Source organism: Phoca vitulina, unplaced genomic scaffold (genome assembly GCF_004348235.1).
Source record: "Phoca vitulina isolate PV1807 unplaced genomic scaffold, GSC_HSeal_1.0 scaffold6, whole genome shotgun sequence".
Taxonomy (NCBI): domain Eukaryota; kingdom Metazoa; phylum Chordata; class Mammalia; order Carnivora; family Phocidae; genus Phoca; species Phoca vitulina.
Window position 1 is genome coordinate 19,444,680 of NW_022589709.1, and position 7,445 is coordinate 19,452,124.

At 51.1% G+C, this 7,445-nt stretch overlaps 1 long non-coding RNA gene across 2 annotated transcripts; it reads left to right on the top strand.

Annotated features, from left to right (window-relative positions):
• Positions 1-612: 612 nt before the first annotated feature.
• LOC116631920 lies at positions 613-6,192 on the top strand. 2 transcript variants are annotated; one of them, XR_004299321.1, is made up of 3 exons: positions 613-815; positions 1,008-1,102; positions 4,920-6,192. It is a non-coding gene; the product is annotated as an uncharacterized LOC116631920 (long non-coding RNA). The 2 variants fall into 2 exon arrangements; XR_004299322.1 differs by having other exon boundaries at positions 613-776.
• Positions 6,193-7,445: the final 1,253 nt, after the last annotated feature.

Consider the following 7,445-nt stretch of genomic DNA (forward strand, 5'->3'; position numbering starts at 1 on the left):
GGTGGTTTCCAGGCCCTGTCCAGCTTCAGGGAGCCCTGGAGGCCTGGGAATGGACAGGAGGCTGAGAGCACCCATGGGCTGTTTTAAAAGCTCTCATCAAATTGTAGAATGTGCAGTGATTGAACTTTAAGAGCATTTCCATAAGTAAATGGTTTCTGGTCTCTCGCTGCTTTACAAATGCCCCTGCCCTAATGTCTTCTTTAAAATCCAGCAGCAAGTCCCACACACAGATCTGTGACAGAGGCCCACAAACTGTCCTGGAAAGCTAGGGCATCTATGTATGCTCTTCCAAGCAGGGGGTGGCGGAGCAGTGGACTGAGGGGTGAGGGCACAGAACGGGGACCTATAGCCACTCTGACATGCCCTCCCACCAGTTAGGGGTGGCCACCTGCCCCCACCCCCTAGTCAGCCCCCACTCCCCACCCCCATCCAGGAGTGATGGGGGGGTGGCCTGGGGTCTGGGGGAGCTTCCACAGCAGACACACATTTACTGCCTAATGGGAGATGGTTGGGTTGGTAATGAGCATTGCTGCTAATTTGGAAGAATGATTTAGCACCAGGAGGAGCTTGGGAAAACATCTTCTGAATAGAGAAAGCAGGCAGATCCCCCCACCAGGCAGCAGCTCAGAGCACTCGTCTCCTGCTTGGGCATTTGGTTCTGGCCACACGGGAAGGGACTGAGAACATCGGGCATGGCCTCTTTTGGAAGGAAGGTGGGATGCAGGCACCAGCCCAGTGTTGGGAGCTAAAGAAGGGAGAGAAGCTGCAAAGCACAGGTTCTTCCCACCCCACAACAATGAGCTTGTGGTAGACAGGTGAACCTCCAAGCCGGGGCGAGGAGAGTGCACATGGGTCATGGCCCGGCCACCTAGCCTGTGGGACATGCACCTCTGTGCCCCGCTGACTTCCTCTGCTGCAGGGATTAAATGAGACGGTGGGTGGGCAAGTGCTGCACATGTTTGTTCACCCATTTAACAAATATTTATGGAACACCTATTATGTGCCAGGTGTCACTTGGGCCCTGGGGGTCTGGTGGACACGTCCACTGAGGTCCCTGCTCATGTTCTACACTCCAGTGGGGAAAGAAGAAGACAACAGACAGGTAAGTAAATACATGAACAAGATAGCTTCAGATAACTGCAGTGTGGAATATAAAGAGAGAGATGTGCTGGAGAATGCGGGGGTGGGGGCAGGAGAGGGAGGTGGCGCTTAAGCTGTGACCTGAGGGATGATGAGAATCTGGGGAGAAAGAAGACCAGCCCAGCAAAGGCCCTATGGTCGGAACCAGTATAGAATATTTGGGGTGCGGGTGGGGAATGGAAAAGAGGGAAATGATTGAAGCAGAGGCAGCAAGAGTGTGAGAAGGATTCAGCCATGAAAGGAGTTTGCACTTCACTCTTAGTGTAGCGGGAAGTCTTTGGAGAGCTTTAAACGCGGAATTCCAGCTTCTGGTTGACATTACTAAAAAAGCTCAGGAGGCTGTAGTGAGCAAGGAGGGGGCTCGGGCCAGGGGAGTGGCCATGGATGGAGGCAAGTGGGGGGGGCGGGGTCTGGGATAGGTCCGGGGGTGGAGCCAGCAGCAGCCGCTGATGGATTGCATGTGGGAGGGGACTGAGGGCAAGAATGTCCGGATCTGGAGCCTGAACCAGTCCTGGAGGCAAGGATACCTGTGGGAGGAAAGCAGGGGCCTAACTGGATGTCTGACTCAGGGGAGTGGGCCCGGGAATCTGTATTTTTAATGATCCGATACCCAGGTGATTCTGGTGAAGCTCGGAGCTCTCAAACTCCAACTCTGAAGGCTGAATTCTGTGTGTATAAAAAAAACAACAACATAGCCTGGGGGGTTCTGGTTGCCGAGTAAAGGATCAGGATACAAAAGTTTAAACATAGAAACCCACTTGTCATTTCACTCCTCACCACTCTCCCCCACGGAGCCAAGAAAAAGAAAACCCCATAGTCACCTCCTTTAGCAAGAATGTCGGTGCCCTTTCCTGGGGGACCCTTCCCGCCGCAAAGGCCCCTTTTCTTCTGACACTCTGAGATTTGGAAGGTAGAGGGAATCTTTGAGATGCCTGCTGCCTGTGCGTGAATGGAGGAAATGGGCAGATAAGAGGCTGATGCCTTCAACCTATCAATGATTCCAAGAGTCCCATGCAAGATCTCGGTCCTACCAGGAGGGGATTCTTGGGAATCAAGATGGCCTGGAAGATGGCAGTCTACCTTCACAAGGTTCATTTCCTCCCATAAAACAAGTCTGGAGGTTGGCAGCGTAAGCCTGCTAAGACCATCTGTTGTCATCCGGGACCCGGGTTCTTTCTGCTTGTCTATGGCCTTTCCTAGCATGTGGCTCCTATCCTAGGTCACCTCATGGTCCAAAATGGCTGCTGGACTTCTGGCCATCATGTCAGGCTGGAAAGAGGAAAATGGAGGAGGCCGGAATTTTGTGCATTGACCATACCTAGCTGAAAGGGAGGCTGCTTGGAAATGTAGGGGCTGTTTTTTTGCTTTTTTTTTTTTTTTTTTTTTTTTTGCTGAGCCCTTTTCCCAGGATTCTGTGGTGAGACAGAAGGAGGAATGGATGTTGGAAGGGAGTTAGTCATCTCCATCCCAGGATATTAATAGTGACACCAAGTAAATAATGTCAAGGCATTTCTCGCTCGAAACTCCCTGAGCCTCCAGTCCCCTGTGGCCCCTTCGTCCCAGCTGCCACAGCCCTGCCGACTCTGGCCCCACCGGCCCCTTCCTAACCCATCGCTGCTGCTCTCCTCCTGCCTCTCTGTTGGTGTCTTCAACATGTCAAACTCCTTCCCACCCCAGGGACTTTGCTCTTGCTGCCCCCCCACCCCCCACAAGACGCTTACACAGTCAGCTCACCGCATCATGCAGGTCTCAGCTCAAATGTCACTTCCTTGGAGAGGCCTGCCCCGACCTGCCCCCATAGCCACTCTCAACTCCGTAACCTGTTTTATTTTTTCCAAAGCACTTGGTACAGTCCGAACTTATATGTTTTAAGTGTATGCTCCGCACAAGGAGGGAAAGGCCCTTTTGCTCGGCGCTCTGGGCACTGCCTGCTCACACACGCCTGTAGACCAGGTAAAGGAGAATTCGTCCTTTGTGTGCCTCTGTGCGATGCAGTGGGCTGGAAGAAGGCCCTTGACAAGAGGCTCCACTTCAGCGTGGCCATTCACGTTAGGAACGTACTTCGTCACGCCTCACTTGGAGTCACCTTGTGGAAGGAGTAGCTCCTCTGACTTTACTGTGCCTGCCTGTCCATCCCCAAGGAAGCGGGGGAGCTGCGGAGCCCCTACTATGCTTGGCCACAAATGTTCAAGCTTTCTCCAGTCTCTGCCTGGGACTCAGTAGACATCCTGGGATCCCTAGTGACCAGCACCCTCGGGATTCCTTCTGCCCTCTCTCCTGGGCTGGCTCTCCTGGTCCCCCGGCCATCCAGAGGATGCTCTCTCGTGGTCTGCTCCCCCGCTCCCCCCCCTCCCCCCACCCCCCCCCCCCCCCCCCCCCCCAGTGTTGTGGCTCCAGGGGCTTCCTGAGAAAGGGCGGAGAGATTTTCATTGGTTGAGATCTTGAGTCCCTACAGATGCCTTTTCCTCTCCTCTCACTTTGCCTGGGTATAGAATCTGGTTTGGAAATAATTCTTTCGGAATTTTGAGAACATTATGTTATGTCTTCTAGTCTTTCTGGAAACATGTAGACTTCTTGTCCCTAGGCTCCTGAAATTTTGCAGCAATGCGCTTTGGTGTGGGTCTGTTTTCATCCATTGTGGTGCAAAATTTGGGTCCTTTCAATTAAAAAATGTGTGTTCTTCATTCCTGAGAAATTTTCTTGAAGTATTTCATTTACAATTTCTTTCTGTTTTCTCTTTCTTCAACTCCTGTTGCTCAGCTGTTGAATCTCTTGAATTGATTTTTCAATGTTCTTACCTTTCCTCACCTGTTTTCCAATTCTTTGTCTTTTCATTTTATTTTCTGGAAGATTTTCTCACATTTGCCTTCTAATCCACCTATTCCTTTTTAAAAATCATTTCTTTCTGCTTTTAATTTCCAATAAATCTCATAATTGTCTATTCTCTGAATGTTCCTTTGATTAGAGCTTCATGGATGTAGTATCTCCTCTTATCTCCCTGAGATTATTAATAATAATCTTTAATTATTTTATTTTTTTAAAGATTTTATTTATTTATTTGTCAGAAAGATGAGAGAGAGAGAGAAGAGCACAAGCAAGGGGAGTGGCAGGCAGAGGGAGAGGCTGACTTCCCACTGAGCAGAGAGCCCGATGTGGGACTCGATCCCCGGACCCTGGGATCATGACCTGAGCCGAAGGCAGATGCTTAACCCACTGAGCCACCCAGGCATCCCTAATAATAATCTTTAAAGGCTTTCTGCACTTGCAGAAGCTTGTTTCTATACACTCTATCTTCAGTTTGTCAGCTTTGTTCTATTCCCTGACAGACGTGTCTCTCAGATGTCTGGTGATTTGTGGTTCACCAGACCACGATTAAGTACCAAAATGCCGATTAGAAACTCTGAGATCTCGATGAACTACTGGTGGGGGAATCCTCCAGTGTCAGTGCCTTGAGGTCTTTCATGGGCAGCTGGTCAGACCCCCCTGGGAAACTCTTTCAGTCTCCTCCTGGGGAAGAGGTCTGGCCTGGTGGCTTCTGGACCGAGCAGGGGAAGGGAGCTGGGTGGGGTCAGAGCATGCTCTATCTCGTTTTCAGTCCAGCATCTAAGCTCTTAGATGTGCCCGGCCTTCTCCTGAGAGATGAGTTCTGGACTTTTGCTGGAGAGATGAGGGGCAGTTACCCAACAGCTTGAAGTGAGTTGGGGAGCCAGATTCCCACAGATTACAAAAGCCTTTGCTCTGTACTCCTTGTTTTAACTCTCATTCATCCCCATTTTCAGGTGTTCCTGCGGCTGCACAATCCTGAGGCTTTGAGGTCTGGGGCGAGAACAGACTTGAGTGTCTTCTGGGGATCAAACAGCCTACTGTTCTGTCTATCTGGGACCTCTCGGTCAGGTGTTCCTTCTCCCTGTTTCCAGCTTCCAACATCATATCGTCACCATCTCCTCCTTCCTATTGAGTTGATGTCTTTTTAAAAATCCTTTGCTGTAGGGAGTGCAGTTACATACGGGTGTTCAGTCTGCCATCCTGCCTCCTCACCTTACGAATGAGGGGATGGGGGTTCGAGCCTGGGGCTTCCTAGGGAGATGAACAGCAGTAATACATCTGAAGCCCGTCCTTTGTTTACAGAGATCCTCACTTTATGAGGCTCCCCTCCCATTGTGGAAACTGAAAATGCAGACACACGCTGGCCTGTTGCCCTTAGCAGTCAGCCTGAGTCTGTACCCAAGCCCAGCCAATAAGATGCTCCTCACCCCAGATCTGGGCCCAGGGCTAGTGAGCAAAGAAGCAGGGACAGGGGAGAATCTCCTGTTTGGGGTAGCAGCAGGGGCTGCTCTGTGTCCCATGCAAGCTGTGGCGGCCAAGGTCAGGGTGGTAGCAGCGTTGTCCTCACTGGCGGCGTTCTCACCAGGATTTGGACATGACGAGCTAAGAACCCGGAGTGCCATGCACAACTGGCTGGTGGTAGGCGTGGGGCCAGGCAGAGGTCTCTCATGTGACACTGTGTCCTTCCTCTGATGGCCGGTCCTACTCTATCCACCCCTTTGAGGCTGCATCTGGAGCCTCCCCAAGGGGGGCCTTCTCCCCCTACAAAGTTTTCACAGCTCTGTCCCGCTCTGCTTCTCTGGACTGACCCTCTCCTGCCCTTCCCAATTCTTGACCCTTGACCTGTCCTTTATCCAAAGGCAAGCCCCACCCTGTGGCTGTGGCCGCCTCCTCAGCTGAAATCAGACTGACGGCGTAGCTCCATCTGCTCTGACCAGGTCTGGCCTCCTCTGTTTCACCCAGGTCATGCACCCGGACACTCAGAGAGCAGTGCCCCTGCCCTCGGCCGCCAAAGTCATCTCAAACCATTATTTAATATTAAAAATTTTACTATTTCCTAGGTCTATATCTTGTTCTTCCCACTAGAAATTTAAGTGTCTCATCTCTTCACAGCTGAGCACAAGGGCCAGGCAACATGCAAAATGTTCAATAAATATTTCCCCACATCCCTGCTCCGTCGAGGAAATAAAGTGCTTATGAACTCATGTATGATTTACAGACACAAATGTTGGCAGCAAAAACTATTCTTTCTTATCTGAGCTTAGTTTTCTACTAGCTTTTATTGTAAAAACAATATAACATGAAAGGGATTTTGGAAAAAAGAGGAGGGAAATCACTCATAATTCTGCTGGCACAGCTATTTTCATGTGTGTGTGTGTGTATGTGTGTGTGCGTGTGCGTGTGTGTGTTGCCTTTAAGCCTTTTTCTACAAGTGCCCATGTGTTTACAAGCTCCAGCTCAAAGACCACTTCCCAGAGCAGTTTTCTGGGACCCCAAGGAACTCCTTGCCCCTCCGTCGCTCCCCTTCTCACTCCCGAGTGTCATTACTTGCTTCCACCTCGACTGCGACCAGGAACTTCCTGGGGACAGGAATTGTATCCCCTGTCTCTGGACCCCAGGCCCAGGGCAGGGCACACGGGGGGGCTTCTCGTGGTCACGGTTTTGTATTCTGTGCTGTCACTGCACATTAGAACAGATGCTTTCCCCTGTTGCTCTGTAGTTTTCATAACGATCATTTTAAACGGCTCCAGAATATTTCATCAAGTGGATGTTTCATAATTTAGTTAACCAGTCCCCTACTGGGGGACATGTGGGTTGTTTTGTTTTTCCCTGTCACTAGTAACTCTGGAACAACCGTTGCCTCCATATCGTTTATTTCGACTTTTGCGTAAATTCGTGGAATTCCTGGGTCAAGCAGGTTGCTGGCTCTAAAGCCTGTTTCAACCTGGCAACTTGGGGAGGTTTAAACCCTTTTCAACCTCACAGGCGGGACACCGGCGCCCCCACAACCCTGTCTCCCTTCGGCATAAACACGTCCGACGACTACACGGATCTGTCTCCCTCGCTCTGCAGAGAGATCAGGGATTGAGTTGTCCTCATTCAGCAAGTGTTCATTAAAGTGCTGTTTATCTTGGACTCTCTGGAGCCTGGTACAAAAGCTGGTGCGTCTGAGGTGCCCGCAGCATCCGCCAGATGTATCTGCCCACCTCACATCTGTGCCGCTTTCTCCCGCAACTTCTCGGGGCGGGGGGACCAACCCCCACCCAGCGCAGTTTGGGTGGTGCTGCCCCCTAGGTGGACCTGGGCTTCAGGCTGGCCAATCAGAGCACTGCATCCCTGCTCGCAGCGATTGGCTCTGGGGAGGTCCCATGATCCAGTCAGAGCCAATGAGTTGCGACCTTGGGATATTTGAGAGAGGAGTCTTTGCCTCCGATTGAACTCAGGGCTGTGAGGATGATGCGTTGATGCTGTAATATTGT